The 27,267-nt window shown below is 29.5% G+C and overlaps 1 long non-coding RNA gene across 1 annotated transcript; it reads right to left on the bottom strand.

Annotated features, from left to right (window-relative positions):
* Positions 1-14,517: 14,517 nt before the first annotated feature.
* Positions 14,518-15,261, bottom strand: LOC136083873 (uncharacterized). Its single transcript, XR_010640171.1, has 3 exons — positions 15,103-15,261; positions 14,790-14,942; positions 14,518-14,652 (listed from the first exon to the last, which is right to left on the bottom strand). It is a non-coding gene; the product is annotated as an uncharacterized LOC136083873 (long non-coding RNA).
* Positions 15,262-27,267: the final 12,006 nt, after the last annotated feature.

The following is a 27,267-nucleotide window of genomic DNA, read 5'->3' on the forward strand; positions in this document are numbered from 1 at the left end:
TTGGTCGTCAGTAAAACAAAATGAATATTAAATAATGAAAACGTGAAAAGACTCCAAAATACACTATAGAACAACAAATAAAGGCAAAGAAAAGAAGCAGGAAACTAGTTAACCAACTCTATAACACAAAATCGCTTCTAATCATCGATGACAAAAAATACTTTTGTTTTGCACGGGACAACATTCCTGGAAATTCTGGATACTACACAAACAACAAAAAGACATGCCCCGAAAGTGTTCGTTTTATAGGAAAAGAGAAACTTCCAAAAAAATTATTAATGTGGATAGCCACATCTGACCGCGGTATGTCCGAGCCATTGTTTCGTACTTCCAAGGCTGTAGCGATCAATTCATCAATCTATATTACTGAATGTTTAGAAAAACGACTTCTTCCATTTATTCACAAGTATCATGGAGACTTTTACTATTTTATTTGGCTAGAATTAGCAAGTTCTCATTATTCTAAAGGTTCTCTAAATTGGATGGACCAATATGTCTATTACGTTGATAAAGAATCCAATCCCCCAAATGTGCCTTAAGCACGACCAATTTAAAATTTTTGGGGACATTTGGCACAGAAGGTTTACGAGGGGGATTGGCAAGCTTCAACAGAGCAAGTTTTGATTGATCGCATTAAACTAACAAGAAAAACTACAAGAAATTGATTTAAACTTTTTACAGTCGCATATGAAAAGCGTCAGAGCAAAATTGAGATCAATTGCAGATGGTGGTGTTTTTTCAAATAATAAATAATATATTTTTATTAAAAGATAAATGCTTTATTTAAAAAAAATATAATAGTAGTTTGTTTTTTTATTTATAAATAAGTTATTGACTTTTTTATTTTGTCCGATAACTTCCGCATCACCCGTTAAGCAATTTTTTAACTTTACTTACATTAGAGCTGCACCATGCAATATTTGCATAGTTTATATAACAATGTATGAGGGAGAAATATAAGATTTTTAGGAAGTTTAGGTTTAATAACTGCTTAGCTTTAAATAGAATGCAAATATTTTTTGAAATTTTATCTTCTATCGTTCTTATGTGTTCTCTCCATATCAAGTTTTCGTTAAGTATCACTCCTAAAAACTTTAATGATGACTCTCTAATTATTTTAGATTTGCCAATATAAAGATCATGAAGTTTTAATAAAATATTTTCTTTATCATGAATTCTATGAAAAAAATATACTTAGTTTTATTTAAACTTAATGACGATTTGTTTGCCTAAAACCATTCCTTTTATTTAAAATAGTAAACCATTTGTTTACTATTTTAAATAAAAGGTTGATATCTCCATTAGAATAAAATAAATTTGTGCCATCTGCAAAGAAAACTGAGTTCAAAATATTTGAAAACTCATGAAAATCATTTATATAAATAAGAAACAAAAGTGGAGAATTGAGCCTTGGGGGAACACCGCAAGTTACGGTCATGTAATCAGATTTTTCATCTTCATGTGATTAGTACTTTTTTCTATTGTTTAGATAACTTTTGAGCCATTCTAAATATGTGTTTTTAATTTTTTATGTGTTTTTAAACTTTTGAGTTTTTTTATTAGAATGTTATGTGTATTAAAAATATGTAAAAGAGGGATTGTTAAGTATTATATCGATTTTTTAATTACATCACTACTAATATTATCAAATCCTACACTTTTGTTTAGTTTTAAAAGATATACTGCATCTAAGAGTTCCTTTTCAGTAATTTCATAATTATCCATTTTAGATATGACTCAAAAATTTCTTCATTAGTTTCTATTTTTGACGCTAAAATGGAACCTACATTGATATAATATTGATTAAGTGTATTGTAAAGTTGTTGCAGTTTATCAATAAACTTATCGTATGCCTTATCTATATGTTCAATATCAGGGAGGTTATCCCAGTTTAAATCTGATAAAAGAGTATTAAAATTTTCAATGGATTTTCCATTAATATTTTGCGTATTTTTTCAACTTTTTGTGCATTGATGTTATTTCATTTTTGTGAGATAAGGAATACAGAGAAGTGATCTAAAATGTTGCATTTAAATGTTTTTATTTTTGATTTGAATTCATTGGTGATTATTTGATCTATGACAGTTGCGCTTTCTCTAGTTATTCTTGTGGGATTATTAATTAGTGAAATACAGCCTTTCTGTTATATGACGTTAAAGAAATTATTTATTTTTGTATTTAAAAAACTCATGTTCAGTTTAGGTTAAAATCACCTACAAAAAAAATGCTTTTATTTTTGCTTAAACTATTTTTAACTGTGTTTTTAATTTGAGGCATTGCGAACGAAAGGCGCACACCAACCAATTTTCGAAAATCCATTTTCTTTAATCATTTTTTACTTTAGTCTGTCATCTACAATATAACACAAGATCAACGTGTCAGTAGGCCTCTTTCTGACTGAAAATCCCTTGTTATTTACACGTGATAAAATCTGAAGAAACACACTTTGTAACGAGTAAAACGTACGTCCGAAAGAGGGGTCTGAAAAAAACCATTAACTAACACAGAGGGGGAGGGGATGTAAACTCTTCTACCACGTGGTTGGAAAAAGTGTAATTTCGCGCGCTTACTCAAAACTTAATTTTGGTTGGTGTGCCCCTTTGCAAATTTCAGCCTAGAATCTTCAAACGCGATTTACTCAAAACTTGATTTCGGTTGGTGTGCCCTTTTGGTTGGCAACGCCTCATATGATTTACGAACATTTTATTGAGCCGAAAAGTGGTCTGTATAGAACGTGGATGATAATGTTTTTTGTGGTTTTATTTATCATTTCCACGCATAGTAACTCGCAATCATTAGTGGTTGAGCACAATTCTTTTTTTAGCTTGTATAATAAAGTAATACTTATAAATACACATAAACCCCCTCCTTTTTTCCCAGATCTTCTAAATTGTTGAATCACTTTATAATTTGGTAGTATAAACAAGTATAAACCAACGTCATCAGCAATAATGACCGCGTTTACATTGATATATTAATTAGGTAATCTAATTAGTAGTATAAATTGCGCATTCTAATATCTAGTGTAGTTATTTGTCCGCTTTCTCTATGCTATCTTTCTAACTCAACTTCTTCTGACTTTCATTTTAACTTTCTTCGTTCTTCCAAAACTCGCTTACTCTTGGTCAGCGAAGCGGGTGATGATGCTCTTTAGTGAGCTGAACTTATCTTCGCTGGCCTGGGTATGTGGCGTCTATATGGCAAATAGCCGGAGGAGGATAAACCACAGTACCCTATCTTTCTAATTCGACTTCTACTGACTTTCACTCTAACTTTCTTCATTCTTTCTAAACTCACTTACTCTTGGTCAGCAAAGCGCGTGATGATGCTCTTTAGTGAGCTGAACTCGTCTTTGCTTGCCCAGGTATGTGGCCTCAATATGGCAATTAGCCGGAAGAGTATAAACAACAATACCCAGTTATTAATTTTGGTGACTGAAAGTTTGTATTTGTCTCAATATATTCATCAGTACACCATGTCTCGCTTAGGCTAATAGTTTTAAAATCAAATTTAACCTCACATAATAATTGTTTAAATAATACAAAATTTTTTAAATGCTCCTAATATTTCAATGCAAAATTGAAAATGAATTTACATCTAGACCTTGCATTATGTTTTCAAATTTAGGGTCATAATGTAAAGTATTAATATTTTGAAATACTTTTTTATCACTATAAAAATTAATATCCGGGTCAGAATGCTTATCTAGAAGTATTCCATTTTTATTTTGTAATGAAATAAATTCTTAGTTATTCTTCATTTATAAATAGGGTATTTTTTATAATCTGTTTAATTAGTTTTCTGATAAAGAAAAAATAAATAAGAAAAAAAAAAAGTTGTAAATATCAATAATGAAGTAATTAAGCACTCGCTTTATTTTTCCTAAATTTCTAACAATAAGTTTAAAATCATATTTTATGGAACAATACTACAATTACCATTTTTCAATGTATCTTCATTTCTTCTAATAGTTTTTTTTCCTTATGACCGTTGTTTCAAAAGAGAAATCTTGATGTGTACTGCTATTCCTTAAAGTTGATTTGATGAATGTAGTACTTTTATTTTGTCTTTGCAATGTAATATTTTAACAATAATTGCTCTAGTATTTGTGTCTTCTTTTTTTTCACCTCTGTGAGCTTTCTCGATATCAACTTTCTAAATATTTAATTTGTTTTGAAATAAAATTAGTAATTTTTTTCAGTTTCACCCCATGCTTCTTGATCGTTTTCGGGAAGCCCGTCGATTCGAAGATTATTCCTTCTGAGTCTATTTTTGAGCTGTTGTCATTTATTCTTTTCCTCTTCCCCTATACTGTTTTTGTTTTTAACTTTCTTTTCAAATTTGTATACTTTTTTTACTTGGATGTTTTGAGTAACTGTTAGGCTTTCTTTGGTATCTTTGTTTGTCCTTTCAAGGATTCTTACTCCTTTGCTAGTTTCTTTAAGTTTAGTGTTTATCTTTCCGTTTTCTTTTTTTAATGAGTCCCAAATTTGTTTTGGTTAATTGACAATGACATTAATCCCTTAATATGTTTGCCAAAGTTAAAATATGTTAACTTTAGTTAAATTTTTGGGTCTTTAACAAGTTTTTAAAATGAAATAAGGTTAAAAACAATTGTATTAAACATAGATCTTTTTAAATGAAAGTAAATAATTTAATACCAACTTTCATCTGCTTTAGAAGAAAAAGTTGGTTTCTTTGAGGAATATGATTATATAATCTGAACTTATTGATCCAAACAAAAAAGTTTTATTTAAATTCACAGTTAACAAGCTCGCCTTTTCCAAACAAACGATAACTTTTTTTTTTGATTTGCAACCTTAGGTTTTTATCAATTACAATATGATATAACGCGTGATGTGGAAGTTATCGGACAAATCCTAATTTCATTATTTGAGCAAAATAGTTAGTTTTTGTAGTTTTATGCGTAGGCATAAACGTTCTATAAAATATAAACTTTATTATTTGAAACACAATTATTTAAAATGAGGTTAACTGCAGCTGAACGAGAATCTTTTCGGAAGCGACTAAAAATGTTTTTTGTAAATAAACCTAATATAAAAAAAAAAAAAAAATCGTAAATCATTTTGAAAAGGAAAGATTTGCTCGAAGTACAATATATGATAATCTAAAAAGACCTGAAACTGTTCAATCGTTTTCTGATATAAAGCACCTTGGTCGTCCGACATCCTGGACTAAAGAAAAGAAAGCCGAATTAACGAGACTTGTCAACAATCGAAAAGGGGTCAGTCAGAGAAAAATAGATATTAAATTCGGTGTAAATCAATCGACAATTGGTCGTCAGTTAAAAAAAATGAATATTAAATATAGAAAACGTGAAAAGACTCCAAAATACACTATAGAACAACAAATAAAGGCAAAGAAAAGAAGCAGGAAACTAGTTAACCAACTCTATAACACAAAATCGCTTCTAATCATCGATGACGAAAAATACTTTTGTTTTGCAGGGGATAACATGCCTGGAAGTTCTGGATACTACACAAACAACAAAAAGACATGCGCAGAAAGTGTTCGTTTTATAGGAAAAGAGAAATTTTCAAAAAAATTATTAATGTGAATAGCCATATCTGACCGTGGTATGTCCGAGCCATTGTTTCGCACTTCCAAGGCTGTAGCGATCAATTCATCAATCTACATTAAAGATTGTTTAGAAAAACGACTTCTTCCATTTATTCACAAGTATCATGGAGACTTTAACTATTTTTTTTGGCCAGATTTAGCAAGTTCTCATTATTCTAAAGATTCCCTAAATTGGATGGACCAATATGTCTATTACGTTGATAAAGAATCCAATCCCCCAAATGTGCCTCAAGCACGACCAATTGAATATTTTTGGGGGCATTTGGCACAGAAGGTTTACAAGGGAGATCAAAATTGAGATCAATTGCAGATGGTGGTGTTTTTTCATATAAAAAATAATATATTTTTTTTAAAAAATAAATGCTTTATTTAAAAAAAATATAGTTGTAGTTCGTTTTTTTATGTATAAATAATTTATTGACGTTTTTATTTTGTCCGATAACTTCTGCATCACCCGTTAGTAGTTTATTATTAAGTTTATTTATTATTAGTATATTTATTACATATTAATATGTAAAATCATTATATCTTTAGTTATGATATATTATAACTAAAGATATATCTTTAGTTATAATTTGTAAAACTTTTCTTCTCAGTTCTTTGTTAAAATCATTATCGGAAGAAGATCTCAAATAGAAAATCTTTTATACTTCTTCAAGAAGTTTCAGAGTCAAATATGTAACAATTAAGACGAGGCATTTGCAAAAATTAAGGATAAAATAACAATCTTTATGTAAATATTCTTCTTAATGCTTCTTTGTTTACAAAAGGTGTGCACTCATTTGTAGGCTGAGTTCTAAAAAAACGCTTACAATAAGATAAACAAAAGTACTTTGTACTCGAGTCTTCAGTGTTTTCAGCAAAAATTGTTAGGCATTCCTTTGCAAATCCTAAAAAAAAAATTTCTTTTGTGTAAGAAGAAGGGAAGTTCGGAATGAAGCTTTCATTATTGTTTTTATTTCTTGTTATTTTTTGACAAAAAAATTGTGTTGAGATGTTAGTTGAGCTTTTTTTGAGATACAAAACTTGTTCTCATAGAAGGTCCGTAAAAATACTTAACGTTGAATTCATTATGCAATGTTTCAAAATGTCTTTGCAGATCATATTTTTTCATCACAGCAACAGCTTTTATATATAAGAAAACAGATCAGACATATTGATAATGCTCAATTACTAGTTTACATAAGATGTACCAATGATGAGTTTGATGTTGTCCATGAACTTCTTGGCTTCAATCAGCTTCAAACCTCAAAAATTAGATGTAATATTTTTGAAACATTAAAAACATGTATTGAAGTAATGGTCACAATCGGAACTGAGATAAACTGAATAATATTTGCACTGATGGCACACCTGCAATGGTTGAAAAGCACAGTGGTTATATTTCTTTTCTCGAAAAATATTTAAAGACAACTTTTTAAATGCCATTGTATTGTTTACCAAAAAGTACTGTGCTCATAAAATATAGAATTTGGCCATGTCATTAAAACTATTGTTACATGCATTAAGGTGGTATCCAGCCATTATAGTGAAAAATTAAAAATTTGAAAAAATGTTTAAACAATTGAACCTTGTAGAGTTCAATAGTAAAAATATTTTTTCCGAAATAATTTTAGATTATCAATAATATTCTTCTCAAACACGATTTATAATTGATTTTTATCAACTATAATTTTTTTTATGAGTAGCTGTAGGAAAACAATGATACTTCAATAAAAAAAATATTATTTTAGCTTCAAATTTTCAGGATGTATTCATTATTAATGTTTTTAGTGCCTGAACCTAAAATAAAATAAAACTTAATCTACAATTACCATATCAAATGAGTGTTTCATCGCTAAAAATTGCTTTTTATACTATCAAGTCTGCCATTTTTGATGGTTTAAATTTTTTTTATAATTTTTGGTTCAGGCCCAAGCTACACTAATATACTAGCATTTTGCAAAATTTTAACCTTTAATATCGATGTAAATTTTAATTAGCAAAATTTTTGTAATATATTTTAGACTTTTCTCTATTATACTAGTAATTCATAAAAAGTATTTATTATGTCTAAAATATAAGAAAGTAGAAATAATGGCTGGATACCACCTTAGCAAAAAGTCTGACCACCCCTGATCTAGTACAGTATTAAAATTATCCCGGACTATGTCCAAAATAAAATTTTGCATTTTTTTGAAAATATTGTCTTAGTCTAATTTTTTATGCTTGCTAAGGCAAACACATGAAAAAATACAGCAAATGAGTTGTCATAGACTAGGTACGGACGTATGGGAGTTTGAACGAATCAAATTATGCAATCGAATTATGCGCCATGTTTTTTTTAAGCTAGTCTAGTGATGCTGCGATTTTTTTCTTATTAATTGGAACTTTGGTATTAGCTTAGATTTTTGTTTTATGAAACAGCTAGAACTTAATGTGTGTTATCAAGATAATTTGATTGAATTTACTTGTTTTGAAAAATTCGTAAGGTTTTTCAAACGTAATGATATACAGCGCTTTTTAAAAAACTAATTTGTATTAGAAAAGTCAAAAAAATTTTTGTTAACATTTACAGCCGAGAGTTATGCTAGACGGAGCTCAGTCAGTGACTAGTCACCTTTTAGTATGAATCACATACCCCTCACAATAGGTTTCTTTTAATTTGATCGTCGGATTAATCTCCTTTTATTATGATATCATAAATTTACACTTAAGAACATCAGAAACACTACTTTTTCTTAAGAGCCGTTTTTTCTAAGAATCAGGCAAATTCCTGAAACTGTGGAAGTGACCTCCTCCAAATTGCTTGAATTTTTTAAATATTGATCAGAATATAGAAAAAACCTGTTGGGGAAAAAAAAAAATTTCAAAAATGTTTCGTTCACTCGGAATCTGGGCTTAAATTTTTGAGATTTTTTTAAAAATTTTTAGAAACTTAGTTTTTGCCACCTTTGAACCCATTTTTTTGGCAAGGCAAAAAGTTGCACATAGCTTTTGTAGTTAATATCAGACGTAACCCAAAAGCTCTCTCCAAAAAATATAAAAAAGTTGCGTGACACTGTGCGGTTGGCTAATTATCATAGTTCAAAAGTACAAAATCAATCACTTTTGTCAATTTTTAATCGGAGTTAATTCTAGCGGCGAAGTGTTGCACACAATTTTTCTTTTAGGATTTGAAATTATCAAAGGTATTGAGTCTAAAAATGCAAAGAAAGTTATGTGATACCTAAGGCCTATTAATATATTAAGGCTTGAAATTGGAAAAAAATGTTTTAGTATACTTACAAAATGAACCATTACGGCAGAGGCGCTTAGTTTTGTAAAAATGTAAACATATCCAACTGTCAATACAAAAAGGTCCTAACATAATAATAAAAAAAATTCGTGTGATTTTGTCACACGCATGATATAACATGAATTAAAAACTGAACAAAAATCTAACATCAAGATAACTATATTGCTAATTAAATAAAACATAAATCAAACATTTAAATGTTTTTCCATTTAAAAATTAGTTTTTCATTTATTAATAGAGTCATTTACACACATTATCCACCACATCACACATAATTTCTACTCCGCTGCAGTAAGTTTCTCTAAGAATAATGATATGACTGTATTATAGTCTTCTTCGGATAATGAATAATCGCCACAACCACTGATTAGAAAAGGAGCATTTACTAAACAGATAATTTTATCAGTTTGGTTATTTATCTCCTCGGTAGTAACTGGCCAGCGAAAAGTATTCTTCTCTTGCCCGTTAATCATACAATTAACTCTGATCCCAGTTATAGATACCTAAAAGTATTAGCGCAACATTTAAAATAATATAATAAAGAGTTTATGATTTGTTTAATTTTGCTTACATTCAATAAAACTTGTTAAGTCTTATATAATGTCATTCTGAAATTATTTTTACATTTTATTTATATTCCTTTTATTTTAGAGCACTGTTTTGTAAAACAAAATAAAAACTTGAAACTAATATATACTTTGAATAATATTACCTCCACAATATATCCAATATTCCATTGTTTTTCATATGCAACAGCAACCCAATCATTCACTTTCCATACAAGACAAATTTCTTTTGCAAGATTGGCGATGTCTTCCTCATATTTATTATCATCTTCATTGTCTCCTGCCAGATTAAAGTCATCATTTTCGCCATAAACTTCTTTGTTATCGTTAACCTGACTATTTTCATTATTTTCTGTTGTCGGTTCTACCAGCTTACCTTTTCTTTTCAGGTTACTAAATCTATAACAATATCAATTGTACATATTTTTAAACATATGTAAACAAACACACAAAATTATAACTTTCACCTAAATTTTAATTTCATATTTGTAAAAGAACTATTTAACAGTCAGAAACATAATCTAATTTGCAAAAGTTTTGATAGCAACAATGCCTACCTTGAAAATAAAGATCTTATCTGTTGGCTAGTTACATATTGATCAGGCGGAAGTTCTCTCCTCAGCTGCATGTGAACCTGCTCAGGGCTCATTTTATTACCTGATTCTTCTCCACGAATAAAGTATTTATACAACAGTTCTTTCTGCTGATTTGAAAATCTAAAAGAACTTCGAACTGGTAATGCCCAACCTTGCAGTAGAAAAATGTTCATGCAATGTGGTTTGTCTTTTACGGAAGCACTGTTAGAGGATGAAGAAATTGGCATATTTAGTTGTGAAGTAATTTTCATCTTATGAACAAACGAGTTGCGAACTTTATCCAATGATGTTAATGATTTCGGAACTGTATGAAGACCGGATAGCATGTGTTCATCTAACTCAGCATCGCTTTCAAATGATAAAGTACAATTCATTTCAGTGCAAAATCTTAATGAATATAATTGCCTGTCACTTCTTTTCTGTTTTTCCTTAAGTGACTTGTTACGCTTAATTGAATTATCTGTTTTGCTATATGGCAACAACAACTTAATCGAGGGTTGAATTTTAAGATTTCCATACTCTTGTTCAATTCCCTCACCGATATTGAAATAACGCCACATTTTCATACTTTTCTCACCAAACTCAAATGAGTGATAGTTGCTAATGTTCTTAATCTTTGGTCCAGTAACTACAGTTTTATCATTGCTAATTTGAGCAACTGCTACTTTTGCATCTTTAGCGCCAAAACTATAATGCATAGCCTTGTGTATATCTTCAGCAGTCAAAAGATTATTACCAGAGTCAACGTAACTCCTTAAAATTGTCTTTACAACTGCACTCTCCCTGTCACATTGATCTTTTCCACAACAGGGTTCATTATAATCATATCTCAGCAACTTTATATCTCTCTCTTTGCATACATTGCTTCAGCTGAAAGATTTCCCTGATAGCAGCCGGCATTATCAGATTTGGTAAACATTTTCTTGATATGCGGTTGATCAATTCTGAATTGGTCTAAAACTGCAGTGGCTAACGAAACAACATCACCTATTCCCTGATCACACCTATACATTGAAGTAAAGTAAACACGTTTGAATAACTTTCCTGCTATTTTTATGAAGAATATATCCACATGTAAACTCATTCCTTTCTTGCCAAAATACTCTCTTTGGCCCTCTCTGTATCGAACCGGAAGAATTTTTTGACAAAAATCTTTAAGCCAGAAAGCAGTTTTATCGTTTAATTGCTTAAAAGCTTCGATTTTTGCCTTTTTCTGTTGAGAATCTCTCATCAGGTGTTTTATGTAGTTGAATACATCCATTACAGCAATTTCCAAATCATAAATAGTATCAGCATCGTCAGAATTTTGAATTGTTAGTTCTTTGATCATCTCGATAGCTTTGCACAAATCATAGCAATCGGCACATACCACTTCTGATATCTCTGTGTTGGATTGAAGATTTTTTTCAGATGGATCGGATAAGGCATGTTTTGAGCTATGAGAAGAAATGTTTGAGTCATTGACACTACAATTGGTTTGATAACTTGTTTTCAAATACCTTTTTCCTTTTTCAAGGGCAGCTTCGAGAGATTTAGAACTAAATCTTTGTGCCAATTTTTGTAATGTTTGAAAACCATTCATGCTTGAAGCAGTAACATCATCTAATCCAGCTAAGCTTTTTCGACTTGAAGGTTTTATTGCATGCAATACTTTCCACAAACTTGAATCAGATAATGGTATATAATTGTTTTCACTACAACTTTTTCGATAGAACATGATAGCGTGGCTATATTTTGTCGTCAGTATTGCATGCACTATCTTTTGTTCTTCACCGCTGTCGTATTTTAATTTGGTTATTCCATATGCAACATCATGCAAAATACCGCTTGTAAATATAAAGTCTAAGAAATGTTCACACTTTGTTTGATCAAGACTAGATCGGACGAATACTTTCTTCTCTGGAAATGCCAACCCTTTATGAGATGCATGCCATTTTCTTGCTGTTTCTATACGATGTTTGGTACACTCAAATGTGTTCATTATAAACTTTTTGGTATACTTGGTATGGTCTAATAATGAGAGGATAACTAACTTTCCCATGGAATCACTTTGCTTATATACTTTCTGAGCACGAATAATTTCAATTGGGAGAGGGCTATTTATTTCATCAACATTTTTACTGTTAAGAAAATCTATAAGTATTTCCTCTTGTCCAGGAGCAACAGCTTCCGCAAATTTTTTCTTTAATAAGTTTTCTAGGCGAACATACTTGCGTTTTAACTTATCTTTAGTAGTATCTTCCAGATATTCGAACTTCCTTTTTAATCTAAATCTTATTGGACTTGCATTAAGAACCTCAGTTACACTCTCACGGCTTCTTAGAGATTCGTCCAAAATCTCCTGTGAAACATTAATTTCACCGGGATCAAATTCTTCATCTGGAGTAGCAGGTGTCATATATGTTTGTTTTTGTTGTGTTTGTGTTTCTGTACATAAGTTGGTGTTTTCGTTGACTCTAGATAAAGCAGTTTCTTGCTTTAAATGGGTAAAACACAGCATTGCACCAACTGAAAATACTTCATTGTATCGCTTTGACATTGATATGACGACATGTATTGGTGACGCCCTTAAAGCGGGAGATTTTTTTCCTTTTATATTTAGATGGTGAGGATGAAAGCATGTTTTTGGAGGACTCCATGCAATACCAAACGTGTACCGGTGAAAAGCACATATTTGTTCATCCTTTTCAAGATTTCTTTTAAGTCTATTTGCAATAAGTCCATTTTCTTCCCAAATATTATTATCGTTTAATCGCATGACCTAAAAACAATTTTTTAAACAATTATTAAGTGTGTCATTTAAAGCATTGTTTATAATCTGACTCTTCACGAAAAATGTTTACAAGTTTGAAATACATTGTTGTTATTATTAAAATACAATATTGCAAGAGTGTGATTAATTTAGTGATTATTTATTAAAAGAGTGAGGAATTAATTAAAAGAGCTATTTTTTTTTGTTTAAAGAACTTTGTATCAAAATCTTATTGCAGAGAAGTTATAAAGTATGTAATTATAAAAATTATATTACAGTCTGCGTAAATTTAAAATACATAATTACCTTTAAGTTGATGAGGTGTTTCTTAACATCAACATCTCCCAGCTGATGAATGTAGAACATTTTGTTTATAATTTTATGTTTTTTGAATGATCCACAATTTCCTTTTGAAAAGCAACAACAGTTTTCATAAAAATATTTGTTTTGTTTTATACTCAACTAAAAACAAGTTCTATTTATGCAGTACCTATTTCTCAATAGCAATGATAAAATATCTACTCTATTTATGCAAATTTTAAAGATCGTTAAAATAAAGTTAAGACATTTTTATGGTAAAGTAAACAACCGCCCACTAACTTGTTTCTCCACAATCGTGATATCAGCGATTCTTCTTCCATTCGATCACCACAAGTTATTTGGTTATGACGTAAATTTAAATAATTCACTTCTGATCATGTATTGTTTTTTATTATTATTTATTTCAATTGTTATGATTTCTATATCATAGTCAGAAACACTTAAATTTTTTCTTAACATTACGTGCAATGTATTGTGTAATGCTAAATGCTAATTTTGGATGATAGAAATTTTATTGTGAGCGAAAACCTCATCTGTGTGTCCAAAAAAATATCTCTTCGTACTTAATCATTTTTAACAATTTGTACCTTTATTTTTAACTTAATATCTAAAGATCACACGAATTTTTTTTATTATTATGTTAGGACCTTTTTGTATTGACAGTTGGATATGTTTACATTTTTACAAAACTAAGCGCCTCTGCCGTAATGGTTCATTTTGTAAGTATACTAAAACATTTTTTTCCAATTTCAAGCCTTAATATATTAATAGGCCTTAGGTATCACATAACTTTCTTTGCATTTTTAGACTCAATACCTTTGATAATTTCAAATCCTAAAAGAAAAATTGTGTGCAACACTTCGCCGCTAGAATTAACTCCGATTAAAAATTGACAAAAGTGATTGATTTTGTACTTTTGAACTATGATAATTAGCCAACCGCACAGTGTCACGCAACTTTTTTATATTTTTTGGAGAGAGCTTTTGGGTTACGTCTGATATTAACTACAAAAGCTATGTGCAACTTTTTGCCTTGCCAAAAAAATGGGTTCAAAGGTGGCAAAAACTAAGTTTCTAAAAATTTTTAAAAAAATCTCAAAAATTTAAGCCCAGATTCCGAGTGAACGAAACATTTTTGAAAATTTTTTTTTTCCCCAACAGGTTTTTTCTATATTCTGATCAATATTTAAAAAATTCAAGCAATTTGGAGGAGGTCACTTCCATTGACTGCCTGATTCTTACAAAAAATGACTCTTAAGATACTGTAAACTTTGTGACCGAACCCCTTTGGGATTACCCGATTTAATTAAAATCATACTGTTCTAAATTATTTTGGAAAAAAATATTTGTGAGTTTTAAAGCAGTTCTGTCCTAATTGCACCAATTACGTTGTAATAAGTGGAAATGAAAAATCTTTGATATTATTTACTCAAAATAAATGTTTTTCATAACAATATTCGCAATTTATCGCCAACTTGAAGTGATGTTACATTTGATTTTTATTCAACAGCCAGCTTGATCCAACATATTTTGGGAGTTACTAAAATTTAACCAAAAAATAGATGAATACTTAATAATTAAAATTAAACTTAATTAAATAAAAGTTTTACTTTGATTAAACTAAATTAAAATCATACAAACTGAATAAGACTAAAAACTAAAAAAATGTAACCGTACAGCTTTCCCTTGATATTTATGATGCTATTCAAAATTTCTCCTCTAAACAATATAGTTCTCTTTTTGAGATTTCTCAAGCAAAACATTAAGTAAGGAGAACTCATATTCTGTGCATGTATCAAATATGCAAAATATTCCATTATTCAAACAAGTCTAAAATATCAAAAAGTCTACCTTAACATTTTCAAAAACTTATGAGTAAATTGACAAGTTTATAAGAAAATGTTACATATATTGTTACAAATAAAAAAATAAAAATACAAAAGGGTTTTCATATGATATTATCCACACAAAATAAAAAAAAAGTTGTTACCCATACGTCATAGAATTGCCTTTTTTTTTACACCATTAGCAGTCCATATTAAATAAATGATAACTGCAAAAATTCCAGCTGAAAATATACATGGGTTGTTGAGATAATGGTTAGGAGGATTTTCCTAAAATTTGGAATTCAAATAGATTTTTGCTCAAGGAATTAAAAAAAAACTACTCTCAGGACTCGATAGTTGATAGAGGCAAAAGGAGGTACAACTACTCCCTAACCCCCTCCCCACCTCCCACCGGATTTGAAAAAAAGAAAAGAAAAAACAAAAACTAAGTTACTAATAACATGTAAATAAATTACAGCAACATTATCTTAAATGTTTATATTTTTATTTATTTTAATGTAACCAACTCCATATACTCTTTAAATCTAAATCAGACTTGTTGAACGTACGACCTGATATTGTTGTGGGTGTAAAAATTATGCATACATCTTCAGAGTTAAGCACCCAGCACTCATCATTTCTCATTAGCTAAAAGAAATTTTTAACTGATTCATGTGGTTGCATAAATCTGACTTCAATATCAAGTTCATTTACATCTTCAGCAGTCCCTATCCACCAAAATTCATCCTAAAAACATGCAATATACTTAATTTTTTAAATATTTTATCAAATCTCTTTATTATTTTTGTTTTTTGGAATAATATCAAACACTTCAGTATGTGTAACCTTACTTGTTGTTTATAACTTACTGTATTTAAACTTAGAGGAATAAAATGATGTGTACTTGTGCCAGGAATTGCTCTACCATCTAAACATTATTTTTCTAAATTTGCTAAAGTTTGCTGAAAATAACTTAAAACAAATGCCAGTTGTTTTGGCTTTACAAAAAAAGTACATTAAATTAACATCCAAAAACTGCCCATAAGATACTTGTTTTGGACTTTCTTAACAAATTACTATTTAATAGTCCCACCAAAACCGTCATGGGGGATTTACCATGGCTAGTAGAAAAAAAAATACCCATTCAGCATATAAATCAGCATTTAATAGATCGTTTTTTCTAAATTTGCGCAAATTTGGCCAATATTCTTCTTTGAAAATAACTTAAAACAAATGCCAGTTATTTTGGCTTTACAAAAAGAGTACATTAAACTAACACCAAAATTTGTTAAAAAAGTTTAAAACACCTTGTTTTACACTTTTTTAACAAATTACTTTTAACACTACCACCAAAACCATTACTGGGGATTTACCAAGGTTGGTAGCAAAAAATATCTATTCAGCATTTAAATGTTTTAGTCTCTACTGTGATGACAAAGATTGATAAAGTTTTAAAAGTTTTGCAGCACGAACATCAAAAAAATACTATACACATGATACCTCTAGTGGATTTTCTTTGATATATTTAGTTATATCCTCTTATAACATATAAACAAACACTTTGTCATTATTAATATTTTCTGAAAGATAACAAAAAGTGTTTTACTTGAGAAATGTTTTTTCTTAAAAATAAATTACAATTGTAAAAAGTGAACATAACTTTGAACTTCATCCTGGACAACAAATTGGAAATTTTCAGCAAAATCTCCAAAAATTAAACAATCATTTTGGTTTGTATTTTCTTTACAGTTAATCAAGAATCTACTTTGTATTTTTACTGTAAATAAATGTGTGGTAAGGTTGTCAATGCTGTCACATAAGAAACCATTAAAATCATAGATTGAAAATGTTTGCAACAGTAGTGTTGTACGATCAGTACTCTGCCAATGTCTGAACACTACATCATTTTCTAGCTCATGGTCTATAAACTCATGCAACTAAAGGACTTTTTAATGCTTAAATACCAGGGCATAACTTCATCAATGCAGCATACATCTCGCGTTTTCAAGAGACTAAACAATTAAACTCATAAAATCTTCAAGAGATAAACAATTAAACTCATAAAATCTTCAAGAGATAAACAATTAAACTCATAAAATCTTGACTTTTATTACTTTTACACCACATAACTGCATCAATTAGAAATTTTGTATTTTGGTGATGATGTATACACATACATTGTGCATACCTGACACATTGGTTGTAATGCACCAGGTTTCAAAGTACAAAACATTTTTAAAACTTGACATTAGGATAGTCTTTTTCAAATGCAACATGTAATTCATCAAGATTGAGAAGTAAAAATCTTTTTGAACATGTTAGTTTTTCTTAACACTAACAAAATCTTTTTTTCCTAGCATAATTCTTGAAAACTCATCATTTTGATAAAAGCTAATTACTAACTGGATTGTTCTGGGGAAAGAGAGTTTCCAATTTTTTTTCCTGGCAATGGTAGAATCCCTTGCTCTTTTTAATATGTCTTGAAGTTTGAACAAGATACTTAGAAACTTCAAAGTAACTTGATATCTTTTTACGTGTCCATGATTCTAGTGCAAGTTTTGCACTTTATGGCAATGAAAGTGCACATTTGCACTTTACGGCAATGAAAGGCACTTAAAGAAAGTATGAAATCAAAAAGATTTTATACATTTTCATGTATAAAATCTTTTTGATTTCATACATTAAAATGTCCAGCTCATGATCTTTCTTTAACATGTTATTAGAAACAGTGCTATTTTTTTCTGCTGTTAAAGAAGTTTCATCGATATCATATGCAGAAACTATTTTTGCAACTCTGTCTATAGTGTCGCCAAACTTTTATTTTGCTACAGGTATTTCGCAGCATTTTGGAATACTTTTCAATTTGACTGGTGAAATCCCAAGCAATTCTATAGAGGTATTAAACATAAATTTTTTCTCACGTCTTGATTCCCATTCCTCCTGTGAACTAAAGTCTTCATCAGTGTTTACTGCTTTTGAAATATTTTGCTGCAGAATTTCCAACCTGACATTACATTATTTTTTTCTAAAACCTTGCCAAGTCTAGAGAAATCATTACATTGCCTAAAAACACATTGATCACACAGAATTCTTGACATTACTTAAAAATTCAATTAAGTTTTAAAATTAACTTTAAGTTTAATCATGAATCTCAATGATGTCCTTTCTTATTTAGACAAGGTGCAAAAATGCATTGTAAACATAGTTGGACTTACACTGGCAACCAACCTTTAACCATTGTCACATTGTCGTAATGTTGCTTTTCTTTCTCTTTTCTATAAATACTATAATGGGCAGTGCTCTAATGAGCTAGCGTCTCTTGTGGTATCTACCTAACTACATTCTTGTGTTACTCATCATCCAATTAAGTGTCATCCTTTTACTGAAACTGTTTCTAAGTTCTTCAAAAAATCTTATTCTTCTAGTGTTTTCCTCAAAAATCAGTTCTTTGGAATTTGCTCCCTTATTCTTGTTTCCTTGATTCATACAAGTGAAAATCTTTCAGGTCATCTGTTAATTATTATCTTGCTTTATAAACTTCATCTTTTCTCTTCCAGTAACTTCCAACTTTAATAGTCGTTGCTTGCAGCCTTGTTGGAAGTGAAAATGTTTAAAAAAAAATACAAAAAAAAAAAAATCTATTTCTTTTAATTAACGTTTGGGATGTTCAAAAATCAGGTAATGGAAAAATTTTCATCAACAAATAGGCAATTTTTTGTGGACTATAATAAAGAAATGAAAAAATGTTTTTTTTGTTTTTTTTGTTTTTTTATCATTTTTGTAACTCGCTGGCCTCATAAAATTTTCAAAAAAAACTTTTTTTTATAGGTTGCATAATATACCAGGAAAAAAATTAAAAAACTGGATACTATTTTAACAAATGAATGTTTATTTTATTTAAAAGACATTCACCAAAAATTATGATTGTAGATTCATTTTCATGCTTTGTGCCAAACTTGTAACCATTGACACTTTTTACCGGTTGCAACCAATCAATCAATAAAATCTAGGTGTTTTAAGCTGTGAATCTTCTGATGAAAATAGAACTCTGATTTTGTTTATGTATGCCTAAATAATTTATAACGGGTCCGCCATCTAACTTTTTTTTTTTCAACTAGTGCTTATTTCGTGAATGGTAACACTTAGCTCATGTCTGATTTGACAGATAATTAGTTTTATCCTTCCACTTAACGAATATGGTTGTGTATACGCTTGAACAACGCTGGGAAATATTGCGACATTACTTTGAAAATCATGGTAATGTTGCAGAATGTGTGCAAAAATTGCGTACGGATTTTGGAAGAAGAGAAGCACCGTCAGCTCTGTATGTTTGTTATCTTGTGAAAAAAGTTTTTGATTTATGACTGGAACTCCAAACAATCAAGATCAGTATTACAGGAGCTAGCTAGACAAATCATCCATTTGGACTTTGTTTTGTTATGGCCTAAAATCTCAAATTAGCCATTAATTAGTAGTGATGAAGTCAACCAGTTCTAGCTGGTTGTCAAGTGCAGACATATCTTTTGTTTCAGGTAAGAAATTTTTATTGCTATGTCTACCCATGTCATAGTCATTTGGTATGGGTATGATATGGAGCTTTTTGGTCTCCTTTTCTTGTTCAGTGATTGAATCATCTAAGTTTACCAGCACAATGGCAACAACAGTTGGATCCAGGTACAAGCTATGGTTTTCCCATGATTTGAACACTGCACTTGCAGCGGATTCATTCTCAACATACCTGGATATCTTCTAAATAGAATTCAAGTCCTGATAAAGAAAAAATGATATATTTTTGTAATTTTATAATTATATAGTTTTAATACATGAAATTTAGTAATAATCAATTTATATTTAAACTTAATATTTATGTTTTGTTTGAATACCTTTAACGGAACAATGCCTGGTTTCTCATTAGTCAGAAACTTGGGTGCATAGAGGATAGCAATAAAACTTTATTGTGAAATACGCAGCTTATCTGGATTATCTCCCCCTTCAATAACCAACTTTGTTAGAGTAGCAGTGAATATATTGGCATTTTTTTTTGGGAGGACAAGGCAGATATTCACTGCCACTTGAACTGAGTGTGTCAGATGAACTTGAAGTATTAAGTACTAATTCCTGAGCATCTACAATAAAAGGTATTCTATTAGTCATTCTTTCCAGATCTCTCTTTTGTTTTTGCTTTTAATAGTCAGCTCTGGCTTTGCCCAGATCTTTGATACACATCTTGCGATCTATTATCTGATAAAGGCATTGTCATTTTCTTTGTCTTCCCTGAATATAAACTTATTCATCTTGATAACTTTAATGAACATCTTGTGGTCAGTGCTTGCCCAAAATAGTCCTATAATATATAATTGATATAATAAAAGTACAATTTCTTTGCTGTTATGATTGGCTTTTTTTAGGCTTGTGAGAGCTAAAATAACCACTACTACTGTCAACAGGCTCTAATTCTCGCTTTCTTGTTCTCATTTTTCAATTCTATTAATAATTTAAATGATTTAAATTGAATGTCTTACATAAATGGCTTTTGATTCAAAAAAGTTTTTAAAAATACTATAACAAATATAGAAAGAAATATATAACATAGAAAGAAATAACTAAATAAATATATACTATATAAATATATAACTAAATATATAACTAATAAATATATAACATTGAAAGAAAATTACAAAGTAGCTAAATCACTGAAAAAAATTTTGCTTTTTATATTTTAATTCTTACAACTAAAACTTACAACTCTCTACAAATCTTCTATTATTACTAAACAAATCTTACCTATTTTTAACTTTTTTGACTTCAAGATTTCATTCAGAAAAAACATGATTGCATCATTAATAATGATGCAACATATTTTTTCTTATTAAACGCATTTCTGTTTTCTTGCTAATACTGCTAAATCCCTTCCAATTCTTATTGGTTATTTCTAATAATGAAAAAATATAAACAAATTGAAATAACCAAAAAGGGTTGATAAAGGTTTCCCCCCTTTTCTTTTTTAGAGATTGACTGAGGTCAGCTTTCCCCTGCCCCCCTCCTTTTTTTTTTAAGGTAGTTAATTAAAATACACTGTTGATTATTTTGTTTCTATAAATTATTTAAGGATACATAAAAAAAAAAAGAGTTCTATTTTCATCAGAAGACCCACTGTCCGAAAAACATAGATTTCATTGATTGATTGGTTGCAACCGGTAAAAAGTTTCAACAATGGTTACAAGTACGATGCAAAGCATGAAAATGAACCTACAATGATTAATTTTGGTATATGTCTTTTAAATAACATAAACATTCATTTGTTAAAATAGTATCCAGTTTTTTCATTTTTTTCCTGGTATATAATGCAACTTATAAAAAAAAGTTTATCGCCAGCGAGGTACAAAAATAATAAAAATGATAATATCCAGCTATTATTTTCATACATGTTTTTAAGTAATCGTACATTGATGTATATACATCAACACATGATACTTAAAATTTAGAAATAATAAATAAAAAAAGATACTTGAATGAAACATTATTAATTTTAAGCTGATTCCGGTAACTCCTTTTAACTAAAATATTTTTATAAAAATTTGGGGATCTGGTGACTAATTTTTTGATAAACTGATGAAATTTCAAAGATGAGTGTTGATCTGTTATTATTGTAAGGTTTAAGATATTAGAAAAACGTCCAAAGTTAGACACATAACAATTTTGACAAATAACCCACCCTAATATATATTATAAATAAATAAATTTTATTATGAACACATCATAACACACAAATTGCGTACATTAACGTTTAAATCTTAGTTCTGCATGTATTTAATTTAAAGAAAACACTTACTTTGCAAATCAAAGACTTATGACTTCCCACTTCACGATATAGTCTAAATAATGAAAAATAATATAAGTATATATATATATATATATATATATATATATATATATATATATATATATATATATATATATATATATATATATATATATATATATATATATATGTACTTAACTTCAATATATATATATATAACTTTATGTTTTGGTAAAATAAGTATCGATATTTATTTCAACATATTTTAGTAAAAGAGATTCAGTAAAAGAGATTTTTCAATTTTATAAATAAAAATAATGAATGCTTTTCTTTAAAAATTTCTTATACAAATGGAATATAAACTAGTTGTGTCTACTTAGGTCATTCTTGAAATAACTTTTGTAAATATCAGAACTACCTATGTTTACTTAAGTAACTCTTGCACTCATATTTAGAGTTCAAAAAAGTATATATATATGTATATATATATATATATATACATATATATATATATATATATATATATATATATATATATATATATATATATATATATATATATATATATATATATATATATACATATATATATATATATATAGTCAGGTTAGATTATCCTGCTACTGGTAACATGTAACCCAGTACAACCTGCTTTATGTCCGGCTGCCTTGTAGGATATGCTTTTTTAGGCAAATGTTAGGAGAACCCAACTCCAACTAAAAACACATACTGCCTTTAGGCTCTTGGTTGAGTAAAAGCTAGAGATAGTGTCTTGATAAAAATACTTATGATGTGCAGATATTAAATACATCCAGGTGCTGTCTTGTAGAATACCACCTAGGCAAAGACTAGCAAACAGGTAAACAGATTCTATCTGTTAATCAGCCTCACACCCCTTCTTCATCTATTAGGCTGGCGCAGATTTATTTATAATACATTGTTTCCAGTTTAGGATATTAAATGCTGAATCTTTGCTTGCGTCTCTGTTTTTATGACTAGGTAACTCATTCTATTACCTCCTAATGAGAATACAGCTTTAAAACTCAGTTTTATGGTTCTGAAGCCAGCTGGTAGTCAGGTTTATCGAACTCTGTGGTAACTCTCAGAGTGGCTGATTCCATCAACAGCTGTAAAATATCAGAGTACTAAGTGTCATGTTGCGCATGGATGGTGCCTCTGTTTGTACTTTTGATGTGCATTGTTGAGGCCACAATTTGAGCCCTTTAATACTGCTTAGGGTTTATTGGCTTGGGCTATTAAATAGTATACCGAGTATTATCTATACCTTGAGGCAAGTTCTGGCTGGCAAACTTTAATTCAGGTAATAACCAATTTTTCAGCTAATCATTACAGAAATAATTTAGATGTGCTCGATGAGTCATCTACCCTTTATCTTCTAGAATTAACTCTTATTTCCGATCTTTCTTAGAAATCATATACCAAATCCATTGCAAAATTAGCATTTGCTACTGTTGCACCTCTTTATTGTGCTCAACACTTTCTTACTCCGTATTCTATTCTTTATCTCTATAAATCTCAAATCTGTCCTTGTATGGAATACTGTTGCTATATCTGGGGCTGATCTTCCAATGATGCCCTTTCTCTTTTAGACAGTGCAAAAACGCATTGTAAACATAGTTGGACCTGCTCTTGCAGCCAACCTCTAACCATTATCACATTGTTGTAATGTTGCCTATCTTTCTCTTTTCTACAAATACTATAATAGGCACTGCTCTAAAGAGCTACCTCTTTTTGTGTTATCTACTAAAATTCATCATAGTGTTACTCATCACTCTATTAGGTCACCTCTAGGGTTTCTGAAAAACAGTGGTTTTCAAAAAACAGCTGTTTGCTGTTCCTAATTTTTCAAAAAACAGCTGTTAACAGCTGTTTTACTGTTTTTTTAAAAAATACAAAGAAAATAGTAAATTTATGTACTTTTTATTTAAATACTATATTGTATGACTTTTCTTACATGATTTGTTATAAAAATATTTAAGGAACACAAGTGCATTTAGTGATTTGTCCGATAATTGTGATCGAATTTTTGTACAGTAATTTGCGCATACTGAAAAAACACGCTCAACATCAGTCGATGTTGGTTTAATTGAAAGTAATGCATTGTAAAGCATTTGTAGATGCTCTGTTTGTTTGCCTGTATTTTTGAAAAGGACAAATTCACTTTTTAACCATTTGAATTTATCTTGCCCCAATATTTTTGATGACTTTTCTTTTTGAAGAAGCATGTTAAGTTCATCTTGAAGCGATAAACTTTCTTGCTCGGCATCGTTAGACTCTGTGACTGTCATTTCATCATCATTTTCCTTGTTATTGATTCCAAAGAGGCAAGATGCAAGTTTTCCAGCAAAAATCAAAGTGTTTTTTGACGGTGTCGTGGAAGGATCGTTCAAGCTTCGCAAGAGATTCATTATATCGCTTGTCCAGCGCTCATCAATTCGGCGTTTTAAGTTCTCGTACAATGTTTTACTTATTTCGTTGTTCATCATTGAAAGCTTTTTTAACATAAATTCGATGATTGTATCAGCAGTCTCTAATGTTGCGTCTTCTCGACTTAAATTCTCCACTGCAAGTTTTACAGGATCTAAAGCTCTGAGCAAATTTTTAAGCGCACCAAAATCCAAGGAATCGATTAGATGAAGTGAGTTAAAGTCAAATAATGTTGCTCGAATAGAATTTTCTGTTTGTATAAGTGACTCAAGCATTGTTGGAATTGAGTTCCATCTAGTTTTAACGTCGAGATGAAGTTCTTTCTCATGCCCTAACTCATTTTTGATGTGAATTTGAAACGCATGGTTTTTGACAGATGATTTTTTTATAAATTTAACAAGTTCTCGTGATTTCTTAAGAAGGTCCTTGTAATTAGTTTCGACATCATAAAAATTTTCCTTGAGGAATTGAAGGTCACCATTCTCGTCAAATTCATCTGTTTCTGATACATCATCGCTATCAATGTATTCCAAATCATCGACTAGATTATTTTTCTTATAGAGTGTATCGCAAACGGCAAGATGAATTCCGTGATTTAGACAAAATTGCCCCTCTATCTCAGCATGACGAATAAATTTTTTGTTTACAGAGGCACCATCCAAAGTAGCAGCAACAATATTGGTTTTCATTGATAAACCAAAACTTAAAAAATGCTTTTTCATAATTTTTATCATATCCATAGCTGAGCATGAGCCTAATATGCGAACAAGTCCTGTCTTAAAAGTCAGCTTATTAACATTATTGTGAAGATTCACTCCGAAGTATCGCCGTCCTCATATGCTTGTCCACTCGTCAACCGAGAAGCTAAACTTTGCATTCTTCTGCAGCAATTCTTTGATATTGCCGATCATTTTTTGTTTCTTATCATCATAATCATCGTGAATTAGTTTCATGACGTCGCTCTCGTTTCTTGGCAACTTAAAATCGTCTCGTGATATGGATAAACGGATATATTTGCTGTTTGTGATGGCATGTATTGAAATATTATCAGTGGCCAAGTCACTTACTATCTCCTTAAGTGTCATTTTTTTAGAAAAAATATCAGGGATCATCATTGTTCTCTTTTCAGTTACAGCTTGTTGACTAGATTCAGCTGTATCAGGTGGTTTATCAAACGTAATACCATGTGAAATCAAGTGCCTCTTTAATGTGGTCGTTGAATTACCAGAACACTTAATAACTTTGTTGCAACGTTTGCATTGACCTTCGAGATCTTTTGTTTTTGCATTCTTGCGTTTAATTGCAAAATCCCAAACAGAAGACATAGCTGAAATCTAAATAAGTATTAAATAGTGCAAGATATTTAAACTTAATTCGTAATATAGCTTACTTTTTGTTAAATAATTATTTGTTATAATAAGTTATTATTTTAACTTAAATTGTGACAAAATCACTTTCTTCAAAGCGAAGGGAAAAGCCCCGCGATTTTTTTTAAAAAAAGTAGTTACTTGTATGGAAATTTTTTTTTTCAAATCACTTTAACTTTAGGAAAGTAAAATGTAATCGCGGTAACATATCAAAATTTAAAAAAAAAACAGTAAAAAACAGTTACAAAAAAACAGCTGCTGGCTGTTCTTAGTTTTTGGCGAAAAAACAGCTGTTTTACTGTTACTGTTAAACAGCTGACAGAAACTCTACTTGGAATTAGGAAAAATGGGGTCGGTAATAATTACCCGAACTCAATCTTTTATAGGCCAGCATCAGTTCCATAAAAATTAAAGAAACAAAGGTCTCACCATAAAATATAAATGCAAGGTCTGCAATTTTTTGCCATTCTTAAACACTTTTAGATCAGTCGTTAGGTCAGCATTGCCGAATGCTGACCCTAATTTTGAGGGTTGATGTATCAAGAGTACTGAAAGTTAATAAACTATTTGATTTTAATCTGATAACAAGAAGAATCCACATTGTTTTTACTCTATACCCCTCACAACTTTCAATAAGAGAAAGTATATCAAGTATGTGATTATATTTTGAGCTTTTATTATATAAGTTCAAATAAAATAATTGCATTTTAATTTTGAGGTAAATAATTGTTGTTCTAATTCCTTATTAATCGTTATAAAGCGTGGATTTTAACCATATTAGATTTATTATATACTCCACAATTGTATATTAAATAGTTAAATAAACAGTAAATTAAGCATACAGAAGTGAAAAAAAAAAGCTTCATTTTACACTAAGTAAAGTTTTCAAATAAGAAACGTGTATGCACATACATGTTGAAAGATAAGACAATATTTATTTACGTAACAGCTTTAGTTTTTAAATTTTGTTAACTTGATTATCTTTGCATGCTTATTTTGCAAAATTAATATGTCAAATTAATGTATTTGCAATATTTAAAAAAAATTTTTTTGAAAACAAAACTAAAAAAAACTTTTTTGTAAATAAGGGGGTTTAAATATGTGTTTTAGAAAAAAAAAAAAAAAAAATGGGCAAAAATTGTATGTGAGTTGGACATTCTCCTTTATTTAAAAATAATTAACTTATTGCAATGAATTTGGAAATGGCAAGATAAGCTACAAAAAAAAAAAAAAAAATTAACAAGAAGTTTGAATAAAACAAAGTACAGTTGGAAGAGAAAATGTTCTTAGTTACAATTTGAAGAATAATAAAACAAGAACACTAATTTGTAAAGTAAGCTACGTAAAAAAGGAAAAAATGATTTCATATCTTATATCTATGCTCTTTAAAATCATATATTAATTAGTTAATAATACTGTTATTAATTATCGTGCGCAGATACTATTTAAACTGAATATTTAATACTAAGAAAACAATCGTTTTAGGAAAAACTCCTATAAAACTTAGTAATATTACATAAAATAACATATTTACTAAATATATATATTATCTTAAGAATTCTGTTATAGGAAAAAAAAGTGCAAACGCGCAATTAATATCTTTAAACTTATTTATATATCATTTATTCATTTATTGCATTTGGCAGCAAAAACTTACAAAGAAAGTAAATAAAAAGTTTTAAAGAAAAAGAAAATTTCTAAATACAGATGAA

Source organism: Hydra vulgaris, chromosome 08 (genome assembly GCF_038396675.1).
Source record: "Hydra vulgaris chromosome 08, alternate assembly HydraT2T_AEP".
Lineage (NCBI taxonomy): Eukaryota > Metazoa > Cnidaria > Hydrozoa > Anthoathecata > Hydridae > Hydra > Hydra vulgaris.